Below are 17,513 nucleotides of genomic sequence, written 5' to 3'. Positions count from 1 at the left end.
GAGACCTCAATATCTGGAAGACACCATTGAATATCCAGGATAACCAGAAAATATGGTTCTTTGATGAGGCACCAATTAATCTTGGAATTTCTAGGTCTGACATTAATTCCGTCAACACCGATTACGTGTTGTCTTTACTTTTGTGTATAGCCACACAGCACTTGATAGTTGATTCTATGCAACTCACTGTTCCAATTTTTCTGATACAATACCGTACCGTACAATACAATAATGAACCGATGGTACAACCTTTATGTAGGTCTGAACACTCCCAGATCTTTTAATAAGAATAGTATAACCCTCTTGTTTCCCTGGCAGAAATGAAACAAAATCCAGAATGGGTGCAGGCATGGTACAATAATACGTAGCTTTTCTGGCTCTTTTGTTCTTTACCTGAGCTAGCAATACAAAATAAAATTATTTCACATTCTCATCTTTGTCAAAGATTTGATCCTGAATAGGCAGCTCTTGTTGCACCACATGAAGATTTTGCTAGTGTTTCAATGATTTGAGTTTAATGCCCATTTCACTGAGATACAAACCATGTACTTATTTTGCTAAAGATTATGAGAAAAATGGAAAAGAATCCCTTACCTTATGAATACAGGTGATCCATGACTTTGTGACATTTATAAATTGACACCCTGGGGACGATTCTCACAAAAAAGTTCTAAGTGCTGAATTTTTGGAAAAGCTACGATGGCTTTCTCAGTGGGAATTTACACTCAAATCTCCCACACTGTGCAATGCAGAGGTCACAATCGTGAATATCATGAAAAGCTTGGGGGTGGGTGTCTATTCACGCCGGATGCTGACAGTTCTGGGCCTCTGTGCATACGCAGTGGTACCGAACTGTCAGCCTGCAGTTTGCTGATCAGCTCGATCGTTGGCCACTCGGGACCCCTGCAGTGCTGTCCCCCCCAACCCCCCCCATGGCCCAATTGCAGCCCCCCCGGCCATTTGATGTCCAGCCCCGAGACCCCCCATCCTGGAGCGCACAGATCTCCAGCACCCCCCTCATAAATACCCCCCTCCCTCCAACAGACCCCCCCCCCCCCCCCCCCAGCAGACCACCTCCTCACCCCTCCCTGATCGCTGACCTCCCTCCAGTCCCAACCGATCCCCATGCAGAGTGGCAGCAGGACCCTCATCCCCATGGATCGTCCCCTAGGCCCTGCCCTAGGTCCCGCCCCTTTGGCACTGCCCCATGCCCAGTGGGCAGTGCCAAAATTGCTCCTGGGCATGGGCACTTTGCCCCTCTAGCACTGCCAGGGTGCCGATGCCCAGGGGGCACCACTCCCCCTCCGTCTGATCCCCTGGGGGGCTCTGATTGTCCCCCTTCACTCCAGTGGGATCTCTTCCCCAAAAGTGGAGAGCTAGTCTGAACCCCGCCAGAGTGAAATTGTACTGGCGGGGTGGGAGATGCTCGTGGGCCCAGAGACTTCAGTCCCGGGCCGCTAATCACATTGAAATAACATTAAAATAAAATTTAAATCACTTACCACGTTTTCAGCGTGGTCCCCACCGCACCGGATATCTGGCACTCAGAGATGCGCACATGGCAGGAACGCAAGCGCAAATCCCACAAATTGGCCCACACCTGATTCTCCCTGCCCACTGCGCTAAAATATTAGCACGGCACATGAGAGAATCGCATTCCCCATTCGATTTCCAACATTGGTTCTGATTTTATGACACCACACAATCACCTTTATATATGTGCATTGATGTTCTGTGCCGCATGTCTGTATGACTGGACAGGTCGACCCATCTTTATTAAGTTGGAAGCGAGTGTTTTATTCTGGGTTTTTTTGCACAACCTTCACAATTTTAATGCATTATATGTTGCATTTAATGTTGCATTTAATGTTGTATTTAATATACACTCAGACTCGCAGAAATTCAATATTAAACAGGCAACTGACAGTGATTGATGGCTTCATTATACCTCCACACTAACCAAGGAACGTGTGCTGCGGCATGCAGTCATCAACAGCCACTTCAGCGAATTGACAGGGCAACAGTTAAGTGCATTTAACGCCGCCGGGTGTCCCATAAGTGATTTCCAATCTTGGTTCAGGTACCCCACAAGGCTGTTTTCTCAGCCCCCTACAATAGTCCTTACACACCTATGACTGTGGCCAAATTCCCTTCCAATTTGATTTTCAAGTTTGCTGATGACACCACCATAATGGGTCGGATCTCAAACAATGATGAGACAGAGTACATGAATGAGATAGAGAATCTGGTGAATTGGTACGGCAACAATAATCTCTCCCTCAATAGCAACAAAACGAAGGAGATTGTCATCGACTTCAGGAAGCATAAAGGAGAACATGCCCCTGTCTACATCAATGGGGACGAAGTAGAAAGGGTTGAGAGCTTCAGGTTTTTAGGTGTCCAGATCACCAACAATCTGTCCTGGTCACCCCATGCCGACACTATAGTTAAGAAAGCCCACCAACGCCTCTATTTTCTCAGAAGACTAAGGATATTTGGCATGTCAGCTACGACTCTCACCAACTTTTACAGATGCACCATAGAAAGCATTCTTTCTGGTTGTATCACAGCTTGGTATGTCTCCTGCTCTGCCCAAGACTGCAAGGAACTACAAAAGGTCGTGAATGTAGCCCAATCCATCATGCAAACCAGCCTCCCATCTATTTACTCTGTCTGCACTTCCCACTGCCTCAGCAAAGCAGCCAGCGCAATTAAGGATCCCACGCACTCTGGACATTCTCTCTTCCACCTTCTTCCATTGGGAAAAAGATACAAAAGTCTGACGTTACGTACCAACCGACTCAAGAATAGCTTCTTCCCTGCTGCTGTCAGACTTGAATGGACTTACCTTGCATTAAGTTGATCTTTCCCTACACCCGAGTTATGACTGTAACACTACATTCTGCAGTCTCTTGTTTCTTTCTCTATGAACGGTATGCTTTGCCTGTATAGCGCGCAAGAAACAATACTTTTCACTGCATGCTAGTACATGTGACAATAATAAATCAAATCAAAATCAAATCAAATTTATATCATTGTTCCGATGGGAAAATCAGTTTGGACTTATGTTAGCAAAACAAAGGTAGTGTTAGAAGATTTATATTTTTATTGGTAAACATTAGAAATCAGGTAAAGTTTTAGGTCAGTTTAATTTAATGTTCTGTGTAAAATTGTAGTTAGATCCATCCTGGACTAATGTGTTTCTATTGTGCTTAGAGAGGCTTACATCATGACAAGTAGCAGAAGCAAATGGTTGTTGCTTAGCACGTTGCTTTAAGATAAGACATCGGGAAGTGAACATCTCTGAACTCTGACAGGAAAAGATAAACTGGACAGGACAAAGGAACTGCAAAGAGGCAGACTTCCCAAAGAACCAGATGTAGGCCAGATAACTAGAGAACTGGGATAAAAAGTATGTCTTAGGAAATCTGAGGTTAACAGGACTAGAACAGAAAACTTCAGTACAGACAGGCAGAGCTGAGAAGAATGCTGAGTTAAGGAGAAACAATGTGAGTGGAGAGAGCATCAAGACAGGCTAAAAAGATGTGTATTGTCTCCATTGTTTCGTTTCTTAAAGACTTGATTAGTTGTAAGTATTCGCATTCCAACCATTATTCATGTAAATTGAGTCTGTGCCTTTATGAGCTCTGTTTGTGAACAGAATTCCCACTCACCTGAAGAAGGGGCTTAGAGCTCCGAAAGCTTGTGTGGCTTTTGCTACCAAATAAACCTGTTGGACTTTAACCTGGTGTTGTTAAACTTCTTACTGTGTTTACCCCAGTCCAACGCCGGCATCTCCACATTTTGATTCTACATACATGTTCAGGAAACATAGTAACATTACTAAGATCAGTAAAATATCTAATCAATGAGGGGTTCAAGTTCTGGCAACAAATGGCCAGAAACCAACTTTGCACAGTTTTTTCAACCTTTTGTGGTCTAGACAAAAATCAGTTCTCAGTGAGGATAGTGGGAATTCTATCTGCAAAGATGTACCATGTCCTCACACTGAAAAATGAAAAATATTCAATCAGACTACAAATAGTTAAGCTGTAGCAATTCATTTGTAGCTCAACCATAGCAAATCCAGTTGCGTATTTGGAGACATGACACTTGGGAGCACTTTGATCAAAAAAAACAAAATTTTATTTGTGGTGTGTGATTTCATCCATGGCCTTTGCTCCTCTCTCTGTTTCCAGTTCTACATCTCATGAAATAATTTCTGTCAGCATACATTACTACATTACTATAGCAGGGCTCAACATGAGCCAATACATATAAATACATAACATTTTCTCCCCTCTTAACTTGGATGTTACCTAAACAGTTGAGCATGAACAATAGTCAATAAATCAGTCATTATTACTAAGTCAGCCAGTCTGGAGGTTGTCGCTCTTGAAATGGTTGACAGCGAACCTCCGGCATCGTCACCTTCCCACTGATGCCATTGGTGGTTGGTTTAACCAGCGTTGACATAGAGATTAGATGTTGTCTCTGTGTCTGAACATAGGGTAAGGTATTGACTTCAAAATGATGTTGACTGGTGTCAAGTTTATAGAAAAGTCCTGATCAGGTAATTCTGTAAGTCTCAGGTAAGAATTTTTCACAAGCTGCATTCTTGGCAGATCTGTTTTTTCAAGCCAGAAATTTGACTGCATGTCTCTTCCAGACAGGTCATCTCTGGTCTGGAGAGTGCAGGAGACAGATCCAGTCCATGTATGGACTGTTGCAGGAACTAATTTCTCCCCTGTGGAGTAGTTCCGAGACAAAACTCCTTGTCCTTGGTGGAAACTCTATGCTTTGCCTTGCTTTTCCGTCATTCCACTTATGCTTGTTGATGCTCCTGCATAATCTCCAGTTTTTGGAGGTCATAAAATATCAAATGTGAAACGTCTTTTCATCATGAGTAGGCAGGAGAGGTCTTGGTCATGGAATGTGTGGTATTCCAGTCCACTCGCAAGAATTTGTTAAGGCGCTGGATAAATGAACCTTGTTCCTTTGATGCTTTCAAAGTGTTTAATGGTTTGGATGATGTGTTCTACCAAATCCATTGGCAGCAAGGAGATATGATGCAGAAACAATGTGTTGAATGCCATTTTCTTGTAGGAAGTTCTCAAATTTCTGTGAGATAAATTGAGGCCCATTGTCACTTACCAGCTGTTCAGGAAATCCAAAGCAACTAAATGCTTCTACCACTTCTCAAAACCATATCCGTATCCCAATGCCAAACCACATCCATCAGTTCAGGATTGCTCCAAGTATGTTTTCTCACTTGCCTAGAAGTAAATGGTGTATTGTCTACTAGTCCAAAGCAGAAAATGTTCCCTTTCGAGCAGTCTGAGGAACTGCCTAGTAGTGGCAACCTTGAAAGTTCATCGCGTTACGATGTAGACTTGATTGTCGGTGCTTAATGGTATAAGTACGTGCAGACAAGACCAATGCTCATCTTTGCATTCTACTTGCCACAAGTGATGGAATTCCTGTTTGTCAGCCAAAAATAGAAGTGAGTGGATGATTGCCCGTCAGCAACGTAAGCTGTCTCTCATATAGAAACTGATGGAATTTCTTGACTCCAACAATGATCACAAGTACTTCCTGTTTGTTCTGGGCATAGTTACCCTCAGCTTTGCTCAAGGTTTAAGAACCAAAGGCAATGGGTCTTTCTTCACCCAATGGGAGATATGGGAGACCACTCTCCTATACCATAGGGAAATGCATTGCAAGCTAACTGTAAGGGTAAAGTAAGATCAAAGCATGTGAGGTTTTTCAGAGTTCAGTAATGCTTTTTTGACTTGCCTGAAGGCGTTGTTACATTAATCTGACCACTTCCAAGTCTTGTTCTGGCACAAGAGGTTATGTAATGGTTTCAGAATTGGTGCCAAGTTTGGGATGAATCTTCCATAATCATTCAATAATCCCAGGAAGGAATGTAACTGACACATATTCTGAGGTGCAGGCACCTCTCTGATAGCTTTAATCTTTGAAGAACATTTATGAAGGCTAGTGGTAAATATGTGGCAAATAGTGACCCCAACTCTGTTAACTTTAGGATAGTAATGGACAAGGATGAGTGCTGTCCTACGGGCAGGGTGCTAAATTGGGGGAAGGCTAACTATAACCGGATTAGGCAGGAATTGGTGGACGTTGATTGGGAGAGGATGTTCGAGGGTAAGTCCACGTCTGGCATATGGGAGTCTTTTAAGGAACAATTGATAAGGCTGCAGGATAGGCATGTGCCTGTAAAAAGGAAAGATAGGAAAGGTAGGATTCGAGAGCCATGGATAACCAGGGAAATTGAGGATCTGATTAAAATGAAAAGGGAGGCGTACATTAAGTCCAGGCAACAGAAAACAGATGGAGCTCTGGAGGAATACAGAGAGAGTAGGAAAGAACTCAAACGGGGAGTTAGAAGGGCAAAAAGAGGTCACGAGATGTTCATGGCAGGCAGGATTAAGGAGAATCCTAAGACATTCTATTCATACGTTAGGAACAAAAGAGTTGTCAGGGAGAAAATCGGACCTCTCAGGGACAAAGGAGGTGAATTATGCTTAGAACCCAAGGGAATAGGGGAGATCCTAAATGAATACTTTGCATCGGTATTCACGAAGGAGAGGGACATGTTAACCGGGAGTGTCTCGGAGGGAGGTGTTGACCCGTTAGAGAAAATCTCCATTACAAGGGAGGAGGTGTTAGGTTTTTTAGGGAACATTAAAACTGACAAAGCCCCAGGGCCTGATGGCATCTATCCTAGACTGCTCAGGGAGACGAGAGATGAAATTGCTGGGTCTCTGACGGAAATCTTTGTCGCTTCTTTGGACACAGGTGAGGTCCCTGAGGATTGGAGGATAGCGAATGTGGTCCCGTTGTTTAAGAAGGGTAGCAGGGATAACCCAGGAAATTATAGGCCGGTGAGCTTGACGTCCGTGGTAGGGAAGTTGTTGGAGAGGATTCTTAGAGACAGGATGTGTGTGCATTTAGAACGGAACGATCTCATTAGTGACAGACAGCATCGTTTTGTAAGAGGGAGGTCGTGCCTTACATATTTGGTGGAGTTTTTTGAGGAAGTGACAAAAATGCTTGTGACGAAGGAAGGGCCGTGGATGTCGTCTATATGGATTACAGGAAGGCATTTGACAAAGTCCCACATGGCAGGTTGGTTAAAAAGGTTAAGGCTCATGGGACACAAAGAGAAGTGGCTAGATGGGTGGAGAACTGGCTTGGCCATAGGAGACAGGGGGTAGCGGTCGAAGGGTCTTTTTCCGGCTGGAGGTCTGTGACCAGTGGTGTTCCGCAGGGCTCTGTACTGGGACCTCTGCTATTTGTGATATATATAAATGCGTCCAGTTCTGGTCGCTGCACTACCAGAAGGACGTGGAGGCATTAGAGAGAGTGCAGAGAAGGTTTACCAGGATGTTGCCTGGTATGGAGGGTCTTAGCTATGAAGAGAGATTGGGTAAACTGGGCTTGTTCTCCCTGGAAAGACGGAGAATGAGGGGAGATCTAATAGAGGTGTACAAGATTATGAAGGGGATAGATAGGGTGAATGGTGGGAAGCTTTTTCCCAGATCAGAAGTGACGATCACGAGGGGTCACGGGCTCAAGGTGAGAGGGGCAAAGTATAACACAGATGTAAGAGGGATGTTTTTTACACAGAGGGTGGTGGGGGCCTGGAATGCGCTGCCAAGTAGGGTGGTGGAGGCAGACACGCTGACATCGTTTAAGACTTACCTGGATAGTCACACGAGCAGCCTGGGAATGGAGGGATACAAACGATTGGCCTAGTTGGACCAAGGAGCGGCACAGGCTTGGAGGGCCTGTTTCCTGTGCTGTATTGTTCTTTGGCATCAATAACATGTCTCAAATCTCATTAGAATATTTGAAGAATTCACATTTGTCCTTATGGATTCTCAGATCATGGTCTTTCAATCTCTGTGACATCCAAGTTTTGAAGGTGCTCCTCATCTCTTCCAGTGACTAGGATGCCATCTATATAGCATTGGACTCCCGCTCAGTCTGCTGAGGATCTGATCAATTGCTCTTTGAAACAATGCAGGAGCTGATGTGATACCAAATGGCAATCTTCAATACCGGAACAAACCTTCATGTGTCACGATTGTCAGATGTTCCTGTGCCTTATGATCCACATTAATCTGCGAGTGGGCCTCACTCAGATCAATATTGCTGGAATTTTGGTTTCCTGCCTTTCCTGCAAACAGGTCTTCAATGCAAAATAATGGGTATTGTTCAGCATATAACACTGGATTTATGGTGACCTTGAAGTCCCTGCAATTCCTTACAGATCTATTTTTCTTGATGACAGAAACAATAGACATGGTCCATTCATTGATGCTGACAGGTTGAACCTGGGTGAACAGGATATCCACTGCCTACTGAAGTCCAGGTCTGAGGCGTTCAAGTCAGGCGACACTGACCAATACAAGAAAACCAGATATGATCGACGGAGATCCATCAAAGATGCCAAAAGACAGTACCAGACCAAGCTAGAGTTCTAGGCTAGCCGCACAGACTGCCTCTGACTCTGGTAAGGTCTGCAAAACGTATCATGCTATAAGCTGAAGACATGTAAAATTGTCAGCACCATTGCACACCTCGCCGATGAGCTCAATATTTTCTATGCCCATTTGAGCAAGAGGTCAGCGAGAGCATGCCCTCCATCCCGGAAAACTTGGACAAGCCTGTATCCATGGTCACCATCGCAGATGTCAGAGCAGACTTCTCGAAAGTCAACCCACGGAAAGCGACAGGCACGGATGGGGTACCCGGATGAGCACTCAGATCCTGCGCGGATGAGCTGGCGGGGTATTTGCAGATATCTTTAACTTCTCTTTACACCAATCTGAGGTCCTCATCTGCTTCAAGAAGATGACAATCGTCCCGGTACCAAAGTAAAGCCAGACAGCGTGCCTTAATGACTATCATCCAGGGCTCTGACAGTCATCCATATAAAGTGCTTCGAAACGTTAGTCAATGCACAAATCAATTCTGGCCTCCCAGATTGCCTGGATCCACGACAGTTTGCCTATCGCTGCAACAGGTCCACAGCAGACGCCATCTCCCCTGCCCTGCACTCAACCCTGGAACACCTAGATAACAATGACACCTATGTCAGACTCCTATTTATTGACTAGAGCTCAGTATTCAACATCATTATTCCTATGAAGCTCATCTCCATGGCCTGGGCCTCGGCTCCTCCCTCTGCAACTGGATCCTAGACTTCCTGAATCACAGATCACAACCAGTAAAGATAGGCAACAACACTTCCTCCACGATCATCTTCAACATCAGTGCTCCACAAGTTTGTGTCCTCAGCCCCTTACTATATTCCTTATACACCTATGACTGTGTGGCTAAATTCCCCTCCAACTCGATTTTCAAGTTTGCTGATGACACCACAGTAGTGGGTTGGATCTCAAAAAATGATAAGACGGAGTACAGGAAAGAGATAGAGAATCTGGTGAACTGGTCTGATGACAATAATCTCTCCCTCAACGTCAACAAAATGAAGGAGATAGTCATTGACTAGTGATGGACATGCCCCTGTCTGCATCAATGGGGACAAATGGGGACAATGGGGACAAAATAGAAATGGTCGAGAGCTTCAAGTTTTTAGGTGTCCAAATCACCAACAACCTGTCCTGGTCCCTTCATGCCGATGTCGTAGTTAAGAAAGTCCGCCAACGCCTCTTCTTTCTCAGAAGAGTAAGGAGATTTGGCATGTCCACTATGACTCTCATCAACTTTTACAGATTCCCCAGAGAAAGCATTCTTTCTGGTTGTATCACAGCTTGGAATGGCTCCTGCTCTGTCCAAGACTGCAATAAATTACAAAGGGTTATGAACGGAGCCCAGTCCATCATGCAAAGCAGCCTTCCATCCATTGACACTGTCTACACTTCACACTGCCTCGGAAAAGCAGCCAGCATAATCAAGGACCCCACGCACCCTGAACATTCTCTCTTCCATCTTCTTTTTCAGTAAAAAGATACAAAAGTCTGAGGACACGTAACAACTGACTCAAGAACAGCTTCTTTGCTGCCATCAGACTTTTGAATGGACCTACTTCGCATTAAGTTGATCTTTCTCCACACTGTCGCTATGACTGTAACACTACATTCTGCACTCTCTCCTTTCCTTCTCTATGTACAATATGCTTTGTCTATATAGCATGCAAGAAGCAATATTTTTCACTGTATGCTAATACATGTGACAATAATTAATTCAATGAAATCAAATCAAATCAAAAGGTTCCAAAACTTCAGTCAGCACAAGTTGTATATGGTACAGACGTTGCCTACAAACATTTTCCTTGGCTTTCCTCTTTAATTTTCAGTTTGACTGTCCTTCATGCACTTTAATTCTCCATCAAAAGCAACAGTGTGCTTTTTAAAATTTTTGTGAGGCCTGATTCTCCATTGGTCATCATGTTGACTTCAGCCCAGTTCAGTCAAATCTCCTTCAGTCATGCGTGACCCATCGATGTTGGGTTGTTTCCCTTCACTGCATTAGAGACAAATCTGCTGTTTGCTCGTTGAATTGCATGCCCACTTCAAACAGCCCTTCAGTGGAACTACTTCTCCTGTGTACCTCTTAAGCACTATCCATGATGGCCTTAATGAAATGTGTTGGAGTTTCTCCTTGTAAATAGTCTCTGGCACCAGCAAGACGACTGCCTCTTCCCGGTTGAATGTAACCAGGATCCTTTATTGCTGCTGAGACAGTATAGTTGATATGTTGATTTTAATCTGGACTAATGCAATATTCTTTGGGGATTGCTGAGTGGAACTTGATTAAGGATGATTGACAGGTCAGGCGATAAGCCTGGGACTATTTTTTTACAAGGCATTCCAAGTTTTAGTTTTGTTTCTCAGTTGTTGCCAGGAAATGGTGGGAAGAAGGCAGCGTGTCAGTCCCTCTCTCTCTTCAGAGGCTTTCTGAAAGTTCCAAGACTGGAGAGCCTCAGAAACCTGAAGTGAAATACCTCAGGCTCACCCATGCTAAAATCAAATGTAAAACTTAGGGTCTAGGCTAACTTCAAAAAACACCTCGGAATTTCTGATTTGGGTCTTAACACTCAGTTAACAGACATTTTTTGTGTGGCTTCGCTAGGTAGAGCACAAACAAATCTGTCGCAAGTTGTATCATGAAACACTGCCAGAATCTTACCTCCTTGTCCGCCCAAGGGTCGTAAGGTCCCACCTGAGGCCAACAGAGAATGCCATTCTGCGAGCCTTGCCTGCCCCAATTCCAGGGCAGGCGTGCCAGTAAAATTCCAGCACCCATCTCCAAACTCTCAATATTCTGAACATCTTTTAAGCACTGCCACAAATTGTGCAATTGACTACCCCTCCTCTTGGTTTATTTTATGAAATCTAAAGTTCTCTGAGATCACCAAGGGTTTAGGCAAAAAATGTGCTTGCAAAATACCTACAATTTGCTTTTATATTTTAGTGCCTAGTTTATCAGGTTGCACTAGACTGTGGAAGAGGTTAAAAGTTTATCCCCCATCATGCTCAGAAACGTGGGCACCATATCTTCCTCTATTTTATTCGCCAGCGCAAAATAATCAAAACGCTTAGTATAAGAGTTCCATCATTCCACATTTTTATCAAAAGCTCCAAAGATGCTGACAACTGCTATTTTTTACAAATGCAGGTTTCCCATATTCAGATTTCACATTCCCGCTTCCAGCAGCTATTTTGGTTTTCTTTATACACAAGGCACTAATTTGAGCTTGTCCTTTGCTGCATACACCTCTATAATGTTTTTGCAGAGTATCCTTTATTCGCATCCACACTAGCCTATTAGTTCTCTGTAGCACGTATGCAAGGTTTTCTTTTTCTGACTTTTCCTCACCAAACTTTTCCTACTTTGAGTAGCTCAGCAAGCACATGTCCATAGTCCTCTTTGCCAGTTTTGTTGAGTATTGGGAGACCTGGCACTTGGGAGCATTTTGATAAAAACAAACTGAACTTTATTTGTGGTGTGTGATCTCTTCCATGGTTGTTGCTTCTCTCTCTGTTTACAACTCTTCATTTCATGACACCACTTCCTTTTTTATATTGTATTGCAGCAGGACTCCATAGATACAAATGCATAACAAATCCCATTCTAGCATACAAAGCCTGGATTCTCTCTGGAAAGGATTCAAAGAAACTAAATGGATGGGATGAGAAATCTAGTTTGAATATTCCAGATATCTTCATTATTAGGCATATTGGGTGAAAGGAAGCAAAGTTTGGAGTTAGTGATGGGGGTCTGGTGGGGGGATGTTATGGAGACTTCAAGGGCAGGAAATGTTGCATGTGGATGATTTAAATAGGCAGGATACAAAATTTTGATTTCATGATTGAGGGTTGAGATGCAGAGATAAAGGCAGTAATGTGATTGCGGCATGTCAGGTATTACCCCAGCCAATAACGTGTTCATACTTGTAATATATTTACATGCTATGAATATGCATTACTGTGAAACAGTTGTCAATAAAGTCCACCCTCAGGATAACATTAACACAGAAAGATCTCATGGCATTGAGTTCACGATTATTTAAATGTGGTGTGCATCAGGCAGCTTTTTACCATTGTGGCAAAGGTGAAATTTGTTTAAAGGTGTTGAACTCCATGCCACAAGGTGGTGTGTGTTCAAGTATTCATGCTCAGTGAGCTGGAGGAAGAGGACTGGTTAAATGTGGTAATCAGGTGCAGAAAGGTATGTGGTGGAATGGGAGGGTGGACAGAGGGTGAGGTTAGGTTCAGGTTGGTGCAGGTCCAGGGTCTGGTATTGAAAGGCCTTATGGGTGGGAACAAAAACATATGGAGGATAATGGGATGATTCAGAATAAGAGTAGGTGGGTTCGGCACTGGGGGAAAAGAAATGGTAACATTGTCCAGGGTAATACAGGGAGTTCCATGTTGGGTGGGTCAAAGGTGATTGGGGTAAGCTCGAGGATGATGGGGTAGCGCGGAAAGCACAGTTTTTGATTTGGAATGTAACACACAGCAGAACTGTATCATCTGCTTTCAAGCGCAGCTTTTCTGAACATAAATCATATGAAGTGGAAGGAAGGTAATTTTGGGTGGGTGAATTAATGTCATGAATAAGCTGTCAATTAAAGAGACTCTTTAATAATTATTTAAATAGATGAGAACCATGGCTGAGTATGTCTGCCCTTTAAACACAGTGTAATTACTGTTTCATTTGCACAATTTTCCTGCAATTTCAGGAGCATGAAAGAAAGCAAAGAAGGAGAACCTTTGCCGTCCAATAACAAAGACATGAGGCCAACAGCAGGCACCACCAGGGTGGAAGGGTGGTATAGACGCAGACATCCAGGAGAAGCTTTGGTGAAGATGGGCATTAGCATATCAATGCATCTAGAAGGCAGGAAATTACTATCTTCAGATGTCAGAGAGGCAATGCCAGAGATGTCTGCAGATGTCCCAGGAAATGCTTGCCAAGATATTTCAGATTATTCATTCACATGAATTGGTGCTCCATTGGGTTACAGCAGCACTCAAGCTCTACACCAGTAGTGGCATCCAGGATGCAACAGTCAACATATGTGACACTCAAAGTCTGTCAAACAAATGACATAAAGGAGGTTGACCCATGCCACAAGTATATCTGGGTGGAGAACTAACATCATCAGTAAATGTGAAGGCTTTCAGCTCAGCGTCATGCCCATTGCTTTGAATGACCATGGTGGATATCCTGTGGAGGGAGGGAACCTTCTAGCCTCTTGGAATTCTTCTGCAGTGGTGCAGGGGCACCTCTCAGCCTCACCAGCTGGAGCTTGGTGGAGGGGATGAGGATATTTCACTAAACTTGGGAGACCAAGGCCCCAGGGAATCTGACACATGTTCCTCCTCCATCTAGGTGCATGAATGCATTTCCCAGTTACCCTTAGAAAAAGGGACTCCTGGAGGGAGATCCAGGGACCCTGTATTCCTCTCACCGCTGAACTGAGCTAATGGCTCCAGCGATGGAGTGCATTTCAGTGCATACGGATTGAATGCTCAATCTGTTCTCCATAAGAAGTCAACATTCCCGACATGGATAAGCCAAGCACTCAAATCCCTGAGACATCTCATGGTTGCATGGAGTTTCTTGTTCCCTGTGTGAAACTGCACATTCTCCCTGGCATTTCTGACCAATATTATCCCTACACTCTGCTAGATGTCCAGCAAGCTTCTTATGGCTATGGCCGGAGTCCTGTCATCAGTGCAGGGTTCAGCAGAGGCCTAACTCTCAGCAGTCTGTGGACCTGGCTGTCATACCCTCCCTTGGCTGCTGGGTTATGCCTGTGGCATGCTCAACAGATCATGCTCCTAAATCCATAGGCAATCTCTTCTTGGTTTGTCAGTGTGTTACTGTGCTGGTGAAGGTTGATGATGAGGCAGATGATGGTGCCCCCTCTGGGGCAGTGCTTCTTTGTTCCCAGAAGTGGAGTCTGCATGTTCTTCCCATGACTGTGGTCTGTGGATGGTAATGACTTGTAGAAAAATAAAAAGGATCACATTTTGAATCATCACGGTTCTAATGCTTCACATTTCATCATAACCATCCTGTATGCCCATTTGCAACTGGCAGGAAGGTTGTATTTTCTTCCTTACTGCTGGCAAGTCCAGCCTTGCCATCCACTACATATGAACATATGAATTAGAAGCAGGAGTAGGCAAGTTGGGCCCTCAAGCTCTTTTTTATTCTTTTGACCAAAATGGAAAATTTCACATTTTCCCACTTTACACTCGAAATGCCTGATTTTTGTCCACTCACTTAACCTATCTATGTTCCTTTGTAGCCTAATCACATCATTTTCACAACTTACTCTCCTACCCAACTTGTGCAAATGTAGCAAACATAATGTCATAACCCTCATGAGTTCCATGGGAATCTCTAACTGATCTCCCTGTGGGGCTTGTTGTTCCTTTGGTAATAGGTAATGGTCTGCCCTTGTGCAACTCGTCACCTCAGCCCTTAATAGGACAGACACCGGGAAGGGTCTGCAGAACTGTTGGCCCGGTTGGACTTGTATTGGCCTGGGTGTCCCTGGAGAGGGAGCATGCGGTGTCCAAGGGCACCATCGAGGTCTTCCGTCCTTGTTGGGCACCACAGGAACTGGGTTCCTTTGGTATGATCTAAGGTATGATCTCTAATCATACCTTAGAGATAATGTCCCAGACACAACCAGCACCATTCCTGGGTATGTCCTGTGTCACTGACAGAGATAGCAGCATTGATATACAGTTGGGAGGGGATTGCCTTGGGAAACCTAAACATTGACTCTAGTCTCCATGCAGTTTCATGGTACCAGGTCAAATATGGGCAAGGAAACCACCTGCTAATTACCATGTACCATTACCCCTCAGCTGAAGTATCAATACCCCCCCCCCCCCCCCCCCACCCCTGTGTCAAACACCACTTGGAGGAAGCACTGAGGGTGACAAGAGCACAGAATGTACTCTGGGTGTGGGACTTAAATGTCCAACACCAAGAGTTGTTCAATAGTACCACCACAGACTGAGTTGGCTGGGTCCAAAAGGATTGCTAGACTGGGAATGTGGCAGATGGTGAGGGAACTATCAGAAAGGAAAAGCATACTTGACCTCATCCTTACTAATCTGTCGGCTGCAGATGCCTCTGTCCATGACAGTACAGATAAGAGCGACCATTGCACGGTCCTTGTGGAGACAAAGTCCCGTCTTTACATTGAAGATACCCTCCACCTGTTCACTGACGCTCAGTTTGGGTTCTGCTCATGACTTCAGTACAGCCTTGCTTCAAACATGGACAAAAGAGCTGAACTCCTGAGGTGTGCCCGGAGTGACTGGCCTTGATATCAAGGCAGTATTTGACCGAATAAAGCATCAATGATCGCCAGCAAAACTTGGGTCACTGGGAATCAGGGTGAAAACCCTGATTGGAATCATAACTGGCCTAAAGGAAGGTGGTTATGGTTATTGGAGGTTAACCATCTCAGCTCCAGGATATCACTACAAGTATTCATCAGGGTAGTGTCCTAGGTCCAATCATATTCAGTCACTTCATCAATGAACTTCCCTCCATCATAAGGTTAAAAGTGGGGATGTTTGCTGATGACTGCACAATGTTCAACATCATTTGTGACTCCTCAGATACTGAAGCAGTCTGTGCCCAAATGAGGCTTGGTCTGGTCAGGGTTGGGCTAACAAGTGGCAAGTAATATTTGCACCACAAGTGCCAGACAATGACCACTTCCAACAAGAGGATCTAACCATCGGTCCTTGACATCGCTGGATCCCGCATTATCAACATCCTTGGGGTTACCATTGACCAGAAACTGGACTGGACTAGCCATATAAATACTGCAGCTACTAGAGCAGGTCAAAAGCCAGGAATCCTGTAGCGATTAACTCACCTCTTGATTCCCCAAAGCCATCCACAATGCGCAAGTCAGGAGTGTGATTGAATACTCGCCACTTGCCTGGATGAGTGCTACTCTAACACTCAAGAAACTCCACACCATCCAAGACGAAGTAGCCCACTTGATTGATAGCCCTTCCACAAACATTCATTCCCTCCACCACTTGTTATGAAATATTCAGCATGCATTAAATGTATTCAATCAAGGGTCATTGTTAGTGAACATGCTTCAGTTCAATTTTGCGGCTCACGTGACCCACTCAAGGCCCAACATCTGACCACCCCCACGCTCTATTTCCCACCATGACATCTTACCTCTGACATCCCTTATACTACCACCTCCAACTGCCAACTCGACTGCTGACTCCCTGACCTTCAATCCCCAATCCCCTCAAAAATATTCAGCCATGATGAACTTTAATAGACAAGGGTTCATTCTCTGCTAGTTTGAAAAGAGGTGGAGTAAAGTTCTCAAATGGATGTCATTACATCATTACCCACAGTCTGGGAATCATTTCTATTTAACAATCTCTCTCCTTTTAAACTCTCTCCCTCAGTATCCAATTCCAAAATTTTCTTCTTCAGCCAATTGTGTCGGGAATAAATCTTTTGACCTGACAAAACCCAAGATAAATCCAACACAGGATTTGTCATAATCATTTTAAATATCCCAAATTTTAATCAAGCATTACGAATTAAAACTCTCTCATTCTCCCATGTGTGAATTTGTATCCAGACTAAAATTCCCACATTTTTCTCAAAATATCCTGGGATCATGCTTATTGCCATTGAAATAAATCCAGGTCCATAACTTATGAAAACAAAGCTTTAATAATTAAACTTCATTTTTTTTACCTGTGACTTAAATTATTTAAACTATGATCACAAAATCACAATATTAGACAGAAAACATTCAAGCTTGCACCCACAAATGTCATGTATACACAAACTAAGAAGCTTAACACACGCTTTAAAACAAGAATAATCAGAATTAATTATGTAAGTATCCCTTGTGGTTCTGTTTTAAACTTACAAATTCCTGTATTTAAAACTCAAGGTTAATTCCCCAAAAAGATAAACCTTAACAAATATAG

Source organism: Mustelus asterias, chromosome 9 (assembly GCF_964213995.1).
Source record: "Mustelus asterias chromosome 9, sMusAst1.hap1.1, whole genome shotgun sequence".
Lineage (NCBI taxonomy): Eukaryota > Metazoa > Chordata > Chondrichthyes > Carcharhiniformes > Triakidae > Mustelus > Mustelus asterias.
The sequence above is the reverse complement of the archived record's forward strand: the minus strand, read 5'-3'. Positions refer to the sequence as shown.